The sequence below is a fragment of the Trichechus manatus genome, unplaced genomic scaffold, assembly GCF_000243295.1.
Source record: "Trichechus manatus latirostris isolate Lorelei unplaced genomic scaffold, TriManLat1.0 scaffold00029, whole genome shotgun sequence".
Classification (NCBI taxonomy): domain Eukaryota; kingdom Metazoa; phylum Chordata; class Mammalia; order Sirenia; family Trichechidae; genus Trichechus; species Trichechus manatus.
In genome coordinates, this window is record NW_004443965.1 from 11,459,331 (window position 1) to 11,473,878 (window position 14,548).

Sequence of the window (14,548 nt, forward strand, 5' to 3'; positions counted from 1 at the left end):
CAGGACAGTCCACTAAGACATTTTCACCTCTTTAACATTCCCAGGACAGAGAGCATAATATTTGAGGAATTCCTTTTTTCAAAGATTTTTTTTTTTTGCCCCTTCCAACATTTTGTTTAAGAGAAAATGAGATGTCTATCTTCTGTTTCCTTATTTTTTTTCAGGAAAGCAAAGGGTTGTTGACTTCCTCCCTCTCCCCTCCCTTCCTTCCTTCTTCCCGAAGGTACTCATCTGAGAAAAAGAGAACGAAGTATTGTTCCTGTTCTCTTTCTTAAGTCATCTGAAACACTGTCCCTGCGAGTTCTTTAAGTTCCCTGCAATCTGTACACAAGAGAAAGAGGGAGAGAGAGAGAGGGAGAGAGACAGAGAGAGCAAGGGATCAGGTAAAGCAGTGGGGCTGCTGCAGCCATTCAGAACTCAGGAGCTGGTAAGTTACCCATGCAATTGCATCTACTTCCATTTCCATATCCCCGGGATGGAGACGGCTGTGGGCATCTTCACTGGAAAATACCTTACTGGGTGTAGTCTTTAATCAAAGGGTAGGACTGATGGATGGCCCAGAATGTAAGCTTATACTTTTTTTTTTTTTTTTTTTGAAGAGAATACTGATGCTTTGCAGAGCTGAGACTGGAAGAAATAGAAATAGACTTGCACTGGGGCTAAGGAGGACACCGAGTTAATCTGAATTTTGGCATAGATACTGTGGCTGGGTTAACCAGGAGGCAGTTGGGGGTGTGATGTGTTTCCCTGGAGAATCACTCTTCTTCCGTGCTCTATCTTGGGAACCTTAATCACGCTGTCTGCTAAGAACTGTGGTCTGCTCTGGGTTTTTTGCTACACGTTGTCTGGATTAAGGTGCCATTCTCGTGTTCTTTTCTTTCCATTCAGCACCCCCAAAAAGAGGCATGTTAATTAGACTGTGATTCTGCATCACTGAAGTAGGAGGGAAAAAAAAGGGGGATGTCACTTTGAATTGTACTGCGCGTGGGGGGCTTGTGTGTTTAGGTTCACGTATGGGTTGAGTGTAAATTTATTGTCCACTGTCAGTGTAAGATGTCATCTGTCACACAAAAGAAGGGGAAGATTTTGAGGCATGTAACTTTAGTTTTGGAAAACAGCATGTGACTCATATAGGAGGATTAAAATTGATCGCTTATGTCAGTAAGACTGAAAAACTAAGCTGCAGATGCAACTGAAAAACATTTACCCAGTGCCTGGTTTTCTAAGCGCCAAATGGAACACAGCAATCTAGGCAAGCTTATACACAACTAGTTTGAAAAACGTCTAACTTGTTTCAATTAAATTTATCAGAAAGGATAATGTTACCAAGAACTCATCATGGCAAACGACAAGGCAGCAAAGTTCACATGATCAAAAATAGATCAGCAAGGTCACTTCGAAAGACTGTATATATTTACTAACATTAAGAACTTGATTCAAGGAGGTGTTGACTGGGTGAGAAGCAAAGGCTATGCATTTTTTAAAAAGTATTAATTTCTATGCAATTTACCTGGGATACGAAGAGCGTGACAAAAATAGCTGGTCTCTCATTTATAAAATAATTTGTCTGGACTAGGCATTAACCACACTCAAGCAATTAATCTTTATTTGAAACTGAGCCATCATCTTAATAGGATGAGAAAATATGATAGAACTGGACGGTTACATGGGTTTTGTCTCATTAGTCATACATCTTTTTTCTTCTCCTTTTTCAAGAAACTTTCCTTAAAATGAGCAACATAAAAAAGACTTGATTCCTGTTTGCCGACTTAAGGATGAGGATGTGAAATTATTCTAATAACAGTTGGAAGTGGTTTCCAGCCCCCTACCATACATGCTAGCCACCCCTCTTCATAGATCTTCATGTCAAAAGGTAGCTGGGGCTGGTCTACTTGGGCATTTTGCATCTTTAATCAGCAATTGTGACCCTGGTAGAAAATTCGGGGCTGCAATCTTGATTTGCTTCTTTCAGTTTCATTTGTCTTTGATAATGTGTTTAATTTTGTGCCAAATTAAAACAACATCAAAGAATGCTCTCTAGTTTTGATTATTGAATAAAAGCATCAGATCCCATACAATATGAAAAACAGGACAGCAGAGCTGCGCTGACCGAAGATGAGCAAGAGTAAGGCAAAAAGGTGGGAACACCAATGGCTCGGAAAACAGCCCCACTCCTAGCACGCGTCTTCATTGTGGCCCAAGATTAAGAAGCCTGGGGTATGTTACGTATTTTCTTAAAAAGGAAAAATATATTCCTCAATATTTCCAGTTAAGGTGTTAAGTCATTGCCATGAGAATATCTGTTGGATATTTCAGCTACCTTAAGAAAAAAGCTATTGTCTCGTTTAGTCTAGTCACTACCACTCATTTATCTTTACTGAACTCCAGACAGTAAGTTGACATTCGTGGAAACTTCCAGTGTGATGGGGGTCATCAGAGGTTCTTTCGTGATATCATTAGGGGAACTCCAGCTTAGAATGGTCCAGAATTTGAGAAAAATTTCTGCCCAAACTCTACATATCGCTAAATTACAAATTAGTCATATGAATTTTAAATCACGTTAGGATATCTGTCTGGTAGATTCATGTGCTGGGATGTGAATGAAATTAGAGCAAGTAGAACATCAAAAGCATAGACTTTGTTGTTAGACAAACTTATGTTTAAATTTCAGCTTTGTCACTTACTGGCTGCAGGCCTTAGGCCATAACTTGTCTAAGCCTCAGTTTACCCAAATGTAAAATTGCATCAGTATAATAAAGTTGTTGCGAGGATTAAATAAGATTGTTGATGTAAAGCGATTAGCACATGCTTGGCAAGTAGGAGTCAATAAATGTCAGCTGTAATTTCTTAACAGAGTCATGTACTAGCACTTAAGGGTACTGTATTTTTTTAAGGTAGGGAGTAGAATACATTGCCTATGATTTGTGCCACTATTCTTTGTGTGTGTGTGTGTAACTATTCTTCATCAGTACTGAACACCAAATCTCTGTCAGAACAAAAATTATTCCTCATAGCTTTACTTTGTCATATAGGGTCACTATGAGTCGGAATCGACTCGACAACACATAAGAACAACATAGCTTTAGAGATGAACATACATTGAATAAAGACATTCTGAACCCCAAATTCTTATAAGATAAAGAAAAGTAGAGTTTAATGTATTGACGTTCACCTCTGCTAATGGCAGAAATGCCAGATTTAGCCTCATTAAAATGCCAGCTGTGTTCAATAGCGCTCATTGCAGGGGAAAGGTTGTCTTGGGATAAACATTTTCAACTTAGATGAATGTATGAACAGACTGCAATTATGTTTTAGACATTTCATTCTCCCACTTCCCCAAGCTCTCGAACTCTGTCTTTGGTGACCTTTCCCTGGCCACCAATGGCTGTCGTCCATTGTGGCTGTTCCAGGACTCAGCCAGAGAGAAAAGGGCTTGAAGCAACATGTCCCCCACCTCCCTCAGGGCTGATCACACTGGGAGATCCCTTTCTCCTCCAACAGCTTACAGTGAGCCACTCAGCTTCACACTGATAATAGAATCACATTGTCTGTGTGTGTGGTGTGTATGTGTGTGGTTGGTCCAACTTCTGTTTTTCTCTCACTCTAAACTTTAAAACCTACATGCTGATTAGTTTGTCAAGTTAGAATGATACTTTAACTTAGGTTTTAATTAAACTGCCTTCCACTTTCTAAAAACAAAACACACAACAACAACACAACACCACCAACAACCAAAACCTTTGAGATTCTTTTGTTAGAATTAAAAAAAAAAAAAAAAAAAAACCAGTTGCCATTGAGTCAACTCTGACTCATGGCGACCCCATGAGTAGGGGTATAGTTCAGGCTCTGGTATAATACAGAGACTTGTTGGTATACTTAACCTTAGGAGAGCCCATTGGAGCTGAGGTGTTCTACACTAATCTGCAGAAGGTACCTTCTAATGTGGCTTAGCACATAGATAAAAAGACCTAATTGGGAGACGATGCTTGTGTTCTGGTCCAACTTCTGCCACTCCTGTATGTGTGACTTGACAGGTTTCTTTGCTTGCTTGGACATTGGTTCTCTCATCTGTAAAATCATGAGGTTGGACCAAATCAATGATTCTCAAGGTAGCCTTGTATGTGTGTGTGTGTTTCAGAATTCACCTGGGGGCGTGTTTATGTTCTTCTCCTCCCCTACCCACTGCACTAAATGATCTGTGAGATTCTGATGCTGAGAATCCTGAGATTCTCAGAAATGGATGGCAGTATCTTGTTCTGTCTTCTTCAAGACTGTACTGACAGGAAATGTAAGTGTACCTTCTAAAAACCATACTTTTAAATGGAAGTCCTATTCAGTATTGGATGTTCTCTTTCAAAATTAGTTTTGAATATATTGATTGTTATTCTAGGAGCTGAAAATGTTATGGATTAAAAAAATATGCCAGCCAGTCAAGCAATCTGATGAGACTGATCAGTATTTATAACCCATTTACCACCAAACCAAAACCCACTGCCGTTGAGTAAATTCCAACTCATAGTGACCCTGCAGGACAGCATAGAACTTCCCCATAGGGTTTCCAAGGCTATAAATCTTTACAGAAGCAGACTGCCACATCTTTCTCCTGCATAATCCATATATAAACCATAAAAAGATTGATTACTTAAATCTATAAATATTGTAATTCCGTATAAATAGCATATCTCGATTTATACATTTCTGTATTATTTATATATTATAGTGAGCATGCATTCTTTCAAGAGAAATAGATGTTAAAATTTTTCTGTCCACTTATTTTAAATATTGGTAGATTTGAACTCAGAAGGTTGTTTTGTTTTGTTTTGTTTTTAGAATGCATACTGAGCTGAACCTATGTTAGAAGTTAGATCCTTGTCCTTAAGTTAGTGTGACATGGAAAGGCAAAAGTGTGATAATAGGGTTTGAAAAACCAGCACTCTCAAGTCATGTTAAATCTGCTCGAATTATAAGAAAAATGCAAAGCCTATAGAAAAATTGTTCTGGCTCTCCTGATTTACTTTAAACCTAAATCACTTGATTTTTTTCTGACATGATTACATGGCTATGAAACAGAGCAGTAGTGGACACACGTCTTCATCTAGCAGGAACACAGAGATAATAAACATTTTGATGTGCACTCACAGAACCAGCTAGCCTAATGAAGGCTGGCTGCTTTTTGTTTTTGTTTTTTTTTTTTTTTTTTTTTTTTTTTTTTGAACTATCCAAGTATCAAATACGTTCAGATAAAATAACGATATTTAGGTAAAAGAATAAGAACATTTCTCCAACAGAAGTTACATGTAATACATAAGCTCACTAGAAAGAAAGCACCATGAGGACAGGGACTTTGTGTTGTTCCCTGCTATATGCCCAGGACCTAGAATTGCACCTAGCATAATGATAAAAACCAGTTGCCTTCAAGTCGATTTTGACTTATGGTGATCTCATGTGACCTAGCAGAATAGAACCGTGTTCCATTGCGTTTTCAATGGCTGGTTTTACAGAAGTAGATTGCCAGGCCTTTCTTCTGAGGTGCCTCTGGGTGGACTCAAACCTCCAACCTTTTGGTTAGCAGCTGAGCACATTAACTGTTTGCATCACCCAGGGACTACAGCATGATAATAGGTGCACAATAAATATTTGTTGAATAGATGAATTCATGAATAAGCGGGCTAGAAAGTGAAATATGTTATCCTTATATGATGCCAAATAAAGCAATTAAGAAGTAAAAAAAGTCAGTCGTACTTTTTGGGACTGTACAATGCCAAACTGCCAGCTCGACTTGTCCTCTACCTGAGTTGGCTGAAATGACAGGCTTGTTCCACCGTTATGTGCATGGGTCTGCTATATGTATATTAAAGGGCTATCTTGGCAAGGACCCCCACCTACTTGCTCATGGGGAATAAGCATGTATCAGGTACATAGAAAAGACTGTTGGTTGCATTTGATTCTCCATTTGTTTTCTGGGCAGATGATGGGTTAGCAAATTGTTTTTGGCGAGGGAGAGAATGGTCATTTGTTTTTCCTTGACTAAAGGAGCTGTGAGCCAGGATTCAGCCATGTAGGAAATGCTCAGCGCACTCTGGTTTTTTACAGGCAGGGCAGTAAATCCAAGTTAAAGCGATGCCACTTGGGCTGAGTTTACACAAACACCATGAGGTGAAATGTGATATCGTTGTTGAGTACAATGCCCTTTCCTTTATTTAATTAGGCAAAGCAGAGAGCCAAAATGAATACTGGATTGAGACAGTCTTGCATTTATCTGGCAAGTTTATAGTGGCAAATATAAATGCTTAATAACCAGTTGGGATTTGGGATGGTGTTTATTGCAATTAACAACAGCGGGGTCCATGATTTCAGTCACTTGTAGTAGAAACTGAAAAAGCTATCTCTATTCACATTGATAAGCTCTCTCCTTGATGTCCGGTACCAAGGACACGCAAAGGCAATTTTGACCCATTCTCCTATTTTCTTTCCATACGTTAGGGCCCTACTCTGACCTCATTCTATGATGGATATTTATACCACGGGAGAATGCTACAACAGCAACGTACCACCACCACCAATGACCACCTTTAAGGAGTCATTACTAGGTTTGAGGCCTACTAAGAACTTTACATATGTTGTTTCACTTAATCCTCCCATTCTAACAAGTGGATGCTTTATTCCCCTCATTTTAGAGATAAAGGCCATCACCTTGTTTAACACATAAATCAGAGAGTAAGTGATTTGCTTAAGGTCACTACATTTATGTTGTTTTCAGGTTTCTCATTAAACAGAAAGTGCCATATGTAGCTAATATATATGTGTGTGTGTGAGTGTCTATGTGTGTGTATATATATGTACGTATGTAAGTGTATATATATATATGTAATTAAGTATCCCCATAGGCAGTATTTCCCAAAGTGTGGTTGCAGGACCAGCAGTATCGACATCACCTGGGAGCTTGTTAGAAATGCAGAATCTCAGGCTTCACCCCAGACCTACTGAATCATAATCAGCATTTTCACAAGATCCTCAGGTGATTCAGGTGCACATTCAAGTGTGAGCAACACTGCCTTAGGGTTTTTACCTGTTGTACACACGTGGATCTCTGAAGGTAAGTCCCTGTTCTGAGGAGTTACAAACCCATTTGTTAACTTTGACCTTGTCCAAGACAACATAAACCAAAAAAACCAAACCAAACCCATTGCTGTCGAGTCGATTCCAACTCATAGTGACCCTATAGGACAGAGTAGAGCTGTCCCATAGGGTTTCCAAGGAGCAGCTGATGGATTTGAACTGCTGACCTTTTGGTTAGCAGCTGAGCTCTTAACCACTGTGTGGCTCCAAGACAACATAACTCCCTATTAAGTAGTGGTGTTATGGACAAGTCTTGATTCTATTCAGCTCTGGAAAATCATTCCAAAAAAAAAAAATGTTGCTGTCAAGTTGATTCCGACTCATAGAGACCCTATAGGACAGAGTAGAACTACCCCATAGGGTTTCCAAGGAGCAGCTGGTGGATTCCAACAGCTGAACTTTTGGTTAGCAGCCGAGCTCTTAACCACTGCGTCACCAGGGCCCCCTGAGAAACATTAGGCATGCTTTTTTGTGGTCTCACTCAACAAGTTAATACCAAGGGATCCTAATAACCTCAAAGAGGAAAAGCCTTAAGTATTGTTTTTCAAGGGTATTCGGAGCACCAATCATTAAGAATCACCTGGGTGGATTCCTAGCCCCTTCTGGGATGAGGTCCAAGGCTCTGCCTATTTAACAAGCTACTGGCTGAGAGTAAGGAAGTCTCCCAGGGAGGGCAGTGACTAGTATTTTGGGGACATTGCCCCCCAAAGTATCCAGGTTTTCCAGCAAATTCAAATGATATCTAAGAGAGAAGAGAGAGCACCACAGAGCCTTTCCAGAAGGAACAGATGGTCTACGGGTCTTCCTGTGAACGTTTAATAATGGGGACTGGCAACCCTGTTACCTGCCTTGCAGCTTCCCTGAGGAGAGGAGCAGAGCCCCCAGCTCGCAGCATCACAGCTGAGGAGGAGTTGCCAATACACGTATCTCACTCTTCCCAGTTAGAAAACTCTGCGGAAAGAATCCTTAGAGTTTCCTTTGCACTGGGGACTCACCGTTCTCTCTTGGAACAGAAATCAAGAGGGGACTATTGTTGGAGGGGTGGGGAAAGGAAACAGGGCCGGAAGAGAGCGAGGGGAGGACCGGAATAGCCTTTGGTTTGCTTCAGCCTGGACAAAACGGGGCCTCTGCCTGCATGGAGACGGTGGGCTCTCCCCCTTAATGGAGGCACTCTGGCTGTCTTCCATGGGAATTGCAGGAATGGCAGAACTTGATGTTTTCAACGCTATTTGATGGAATGCCTACTACAATACGCCACTACTGTTTCTTGCTGTTTTTCATAGTTGAGGCAGTTTTACTCCCAACAGCATAGTGGGTCCCCCTACTACTCCCAAGGCCCTTCTCCAGAGTACTTTTTCAGTGGAAAAAAGAAGACAAAGGTCTTCCAGAATTTTCCCTCCCCTCCAAAAAGAAGAAAGTATATATTGAGCACTTTGAAGGTGCCAAGGAGCATTAGAGTAAATCTATCAAGATGGGGTTCCTGAACTGCTAGGACTTGAATTCTTAGGGTGACAAGAGGAACAGGCAAAAACTTCTACAAAGTTACTCTTAGGTATATCCAGGATCCTGCCTCCTACCTGTTTTTTAAAGAGCTGAGCAAGGTGGGAACATTCTGAACATTGGTTTTATTGATCCTCAGGAGCCACCTAGTAATGCAACAAGCAAGTCAGCATCTCATCCAACAGTGTGTAAGCCCTCCTGGCATCCCCAGTGATGTCATAGCACAATCACCTGTCTCCCAGCTCCAAGAACATGAGGTTCCCAGGTGATAATCCTTATCTCCTGGCTGCAGCCTGGGCCCCAGGTCTGATTGAGGATATTGGAGGAGGAGTGAAGAGCCCAGCTTTTGGAAAAGAAGGTGCAGCCCAGTAATATATAACTTTGAAGCAGGTGATCCTATTTGATGTGTCTTCAAGACCTCTACTGCTCAGACGTCCCACTATTTAACCAGGCTTACACTGGCTCCTTTGTGTTCCTTCAGAGTCTAGCAGGAGAGGGATTTTGGCATCACATACTTAATACATACTGTTTGGAAGAACATTTAATGGTGAGCAAATCCCACTGCAGAAGGATTAGGGCATAAAGTACCAAATTTCTTTGCCCTTCAAAGAATACAGGTATGGCGTCGCGGTGGGGGGGTTGGTTTACCTGATAAAGTCCTAACTGTTACGTACATACTTTATGTGTGCCTTACACAGCAGTAGCTGGACACACACAACACAGCCTACTCAAAATCTTTGGCTCTTATGGAAGGAAACCACAGATTAGCATCAAATTGTTTATTGACTCAAGAATGTAGGATCTGGTTCTCAGTCCCCTATACCTCCAAGCAGATTTACTAATCACATTTTTCCTAGCACTGTTAAAAAGAGTTTGAATTTTGTTAGCTAGAGACTGAGAGGATGGGGGGACGTTAAAAGAGTATTTGAGTGTTATTACAAGCAATTTATAAAGTGCCTTGTTCACTATCTGTGTCCTTTTGAAAATATAAGTAATGCAAAAGAAGACTAGACTTGGAGTCAGAAGAAAGACGTTTGGGTGTGGTTACTGGCAGATCAGTGAACCCAAATGCATATGAGAATTTATCATGTGATTCAAATGACGTTGCATATCAGAAAGGGAAAGTTGGATTATGCAGTTAATGATGTGGGGACAATGGGGTAGCTACTGGGGAAAAACTTGTATCCCTACTTCATTTCTTACATTAAGATAAATCCTAGGTAGATCAACAATTTAAAATGTTAAAAATTAAAACATAAAAATACTAGAAAAGGGTGGGAGATTATTTTTTAAATCTCAGAGTAGGTAAATTCTAAGTTCTACAGAAATCCACATACACACACACCAGTTGTGCTAGAGTTGATTCCAACTCATGACCACCAATGTGTGTTACAGTAGAACTGCGCTACATAGGGTTTTCAGTGGCTGGTTTATTGGAAGTAGATCTCTAGGCCTTTCTTCCGAGAGGCCCTGGGCGGACTTGAACTGCCAACCTTTCAGTTAGCAGCTGAATGCTTAATCGTTCATGCCACCCAGGGACTTCTTACAGAAACCCAGAAGCCTTAAAATTTTTATAAATCTTATTACATTAAAAAAAAATTCTACAGGGTCAAAACTCAATAAACAAAGTCAAAAGACAAACAAAAACCTGGGGAAAACATTTGCAGTATGTAATATAGGGCTTAATATGAACGTAACATGGGAAAATGACATTGAACAGATGGCTCTTAAACAAGTAAAAAAATAAAAGATACTCATCCGTATTTGTAATAAGAAAATGCAAATTAAAACTATGAGATACTTTTTTTTTTTTTAAACCTGCTTGGATGGGCAAAGATGAAATATTTGATAGCATCTTTGTTTCTGGGGACCTGGGGAGGTACTCTCATACGTTGCTGGCATAATTGTGAAATACTAAAACTTCTGTAGAAACAATATTTATATCTATCAAAATGTAAAATTGACTCGTCTTGGAATTTATCCTACAAATATACTGATACGGTTGCAAAATGACACACGTACAATGCAATAAATCTGCTACAGCATTGTTCGGAGCAGGAAAAAGATTGAAATAGCATGAATGTTCATCAATAAGGGACTGGTTAAGTATATTACATCCATACAGTGAAATATTATGCAGCCCTAAAAAGACTAAGGGAACAGAATCGAGTCCAGAAATAAAACCATTGCATATATGCCCAATTGATTTTGACAAAGGTGTGAATGTAATGCAATGAGGAAAAGGATAGTCTTTCCAACAAATGGTACTGGGACAATTGGATATCAAAATGCAAAAGAAAAAAAAACCAGGAACTTAAACTGTTACTTCACACCATACACATAAATTAATTTGGAGTAGATCATAGACCTAAATGCAACAGCTAGAACTATAAAATTTCTAAAAGGACACATAGGAGGAAATCCTTGTGACCTTCGTGTAGGCAAAAATTTCTTAGTTATGACACAAAATGCATAAACAATAAATGAAAAAAGTCAGTAAATTGGACTTCATCAAAATTAAACACGTTTGCTCTTCAAAAGAAGACGTCAGTATAAAAATGAAAAGACAAGTCACAATCTAGAAGAAATGTTTGCAAAACGTATCTGTAAAGGACTTGTTTCCAGACTATGTAAAGAATGCTTACAACTCAATAAGACAAACAACTCAATTTAAAAAAATGGACAAAAAATTCAAATAGATACTTAACCAAAGAAGATGTACAAATGGCAAATAAGCACATAAAAAGATATACAAAAAGACCTGCAATATCATTCGATTAGGAGAAAGCAAATTAAAACTATTACATATCACTAGACACACACTGTCGGTGTTAGCTGCCTTTGAGTCAGTATTCCCTCTCACTCGTGGGGACCCCATGCACAGCAGGATTGGACTGTTGTGATATGTGTTTTCAACACACATCTCCACTGACAGAAAGGTGGTGGTGGCTGTGCCTGAAGTGCACTGGCCATGAATCGAACCTGGGTATCCGCGTGGAAGACAAGAATTCTCCCACTGAACCACCACTGCCCCCCCTACACACCCACCAAAAACAAACAAAAAAACCCCAGTCAATTCTGACTCATGGTGACCCTGTGTGTTACAGAGTAGAACTGAGTGCTACAGGGTTTTCTTGGCTGTAATCTTTATGGAAGCAGATCGCCAGAACTTTCTTCTGTGATGCCACTAGGTGGGTTTGAACTCCCAACCTTTTGGTTAGTAGTGGAGCACAAACCATTTGCATCACCTAGGAACCTCATACACCCACTAGAATATCTAAAACCAAGAAGACTGAAAATCCTGAGGGTTGGTGAGGACGTGAAGAAACTGGAACCCTAATACACGTACATTAGTGGTGAGAATGTAAAATGGTGCTGCCACCTGTGAGCTGGAATTGACTGCAGATGAGCATAATAGAACTTTCTAGGAGTGATGAAAATATTCCAAAATTGGATTTTGGTAACGGTTGCTCAACTGTGTAAATTTTCTAAAACTTATTGCCCTGCACACTTAAAAATGTATGAATTTTATGTCATATATTATGTGAATTATACCTCAATAAAACTATTTTAAAAGTTGGAAAATGAGGCCACTCTATATGTTCATAATAGAACAATCTCAAACATGTATAGTTACGTAAAAAAAAGGGTCTGCCAATGTATAGAATGCTGTCATTTTTGAAAAAAAATAGTATTGAATATTCATAGAATACCTTTACAAGGATACTATTGTGTTGTTAGGTGCCATGGAGTCAATTTTCAACTCATAGTTACCCAATGTGACAGAGTAGAACTGTCCCATAGTGTTTCCTAGGCTGTAATAATTATGGGAGCGGATCACCAGCCAGGTCTTTTCACCCTCGGAGAAGCCAGTGGGTTCAAACCGCCAACCTTTTGGTTAGCAGCTGAGCTCTTAACCATTGTTCCACCAGATCTCCTTAGAAGGAGACTATGGACCTGCTAATAGAAGTTGCCTCTGGGCAGGGAAGCAGGAGCTGGAGGACAGGGCTGTAAGGAAATTTTATTTCACGCTATATCCTTTTGTACCCTGTCAAAAAATAAGAGGAGAGAGAAAGTTTGTTTTGAATCCCAGATCAGCCACATGGGCTCTGGGCTAGTGGGCCAGTCTGAACCTCTGTTTCCTCAGCTGTGACTGAAGGGGTTAGACTTGTTGATCTCTAAGGAACCTGCTCTGAGAATTTGTTTAAGGATGATCATCTCCACCTGTCTACATTCTTCTTATTCTTTCCCTGTCAACATGTCACCAAATGCCTCATAGAAAGCCACAACCAAAGGCGTTGTTTTTTCTCACTCAGTTGCCTCTCAATTTATTGAGTCCCTGTCCTTTAGGCAACATGAAAACGTGGGTGTCAACCAGGGTGAGATGGGAGCCCAGAAAGCCAGGAGAAAAAGTAGCAAGGCAGTGTAGGGAGAAGTGTGATTACAACCCATGTCCTTGGGACAGCTGCTTGGAATCAAGTCCTACTGCTTGCAGCAGTGTGACCACTCTAGTTTCTTTGTCTGAACGTTTGACAGGGATGAAATAGCACAAACCTCTTAGGGTTAGTTGTGGGGATTAAGTGTGATAATTCACGTAAAGTGCTTAGCACAGTGCCTGCCTCAGAGTAATTTCAATAAATGTTAGCCCTTTTAATAATTAATTTGAAATCTGCCTGCTCATAGGACCAGGATCTTTCTTGGGGGTGGAAGGAAGAGAGGGCTGTAAGTTATCAAGCTGTGTACTCATTGACACCATGAGCCAGGCGTCCTGAGTTATGGAATAGTTTGTTTTTCTGTCAAAGGAAGAGGCTGGAAAAATGCTGCTGCTTCCAAGCCAGTATCACTGAAGGAATCATCTTTTTCTAAGATTCCCTCCCCTAGAATCTGATGTGATGAATGTAGGCTATAAAATTGTGAGATTGTGCCATTATGTGGGGGGTTAAGCCAGTTAAGTTAAACTGTGAGTTTCAATTTGCATGACAAGTGTGCTTTAAATTACATTTGGATCAAAATATCATTAAATATTAGGACCATTGTACAACCTCCTCTCCAAGGCAGTCTCTCAATAAATATGAGTAAACCCAATCCAACCCAACCCAACCCAACCCAACCCAACCCAACCCAACATCTTCCATCATCATGATATGCACAATGCCCCTGTTTCCCAGCTTCAGTGTCAGGATAGCACAGCAGGGGATGTAAGCTAAACCAGAAAATTCTCTGTGGGTCCCTGTAACTTCAAGTCTCTCTGCCACAGATAGCAGTCCTACCTCCACCACCACCACCCAAATTTTTTTTCTGACAGCTTTTAAGTGAATTGAATTCCTTCCCTGTATATGAGGTGATAATAAACCTGTCTTCCATGTACTGTCTTATACATTATCACAGCTCTCGTGGTGCAGTGGTTAAGAGCTCAGCTGCTAACCAAAAAGTCAGCGGTTCAAATACACCAGCAGCTCCTTGGAAACCCTATGGGGCAGTTCTACTCTGTCCTATAGGGTCGTTATGTGTTGGAATCAACTGGATCACATCCTAGAACTAGATTCTAGAAGGTAAGTTTAGTTTTGTGTTTTCCCTGCTCACTAGTCCTTTCAGGTGTGCCTGTTCTCCCTAACTACATTGGAACTATTTTTGTCAGGGACTGAAGTTTTAACAATTTTTGTTCTCTTTAGCAGTACAATATTCTTATTCTTGCTGGTCTCATATTAATTCTCACCGAAATCCTTTGAAACAGCTATTATCCCCACTTTATTTATTTGATTGTACTTTAGATGAAGGTTTACAGAACAAACTAGCTACTCATTAAACAGTTAGTACATATATTGTTTTATGACATTGGTTAACAATCCCATGAAGTGTCGGTACTCTCCCTTCTCGACCTTGGGTTCTCTATTACCAGCTTTCCTGTCCCTGCCTGCCTTCTAGTCCT

At 40.2% G+C, this 14,548-nt stretch overlaps 1 protein-coding gene across 1 annotated transcript in view; it reads left to right on the plus strand.

The window, feature by feature from the left end:
• The first annotated feature begins 252 nt into the window (after nt 1-252).
• The window catches only part of ZNF366 (zinc finger protein 366), a 76,809-nt gene continuing 62,513 nt past the window's right edge, over nt 253-14,548 (plus strand). The window contains exon 1 of the mRNA XM_004374506.1: nt 253-427. The gene's annotated coding sequence lies outside the window, so the exon portion shown is untranslated. The remainder of the gene's footprint in view (nt 428-14,548) is intronic.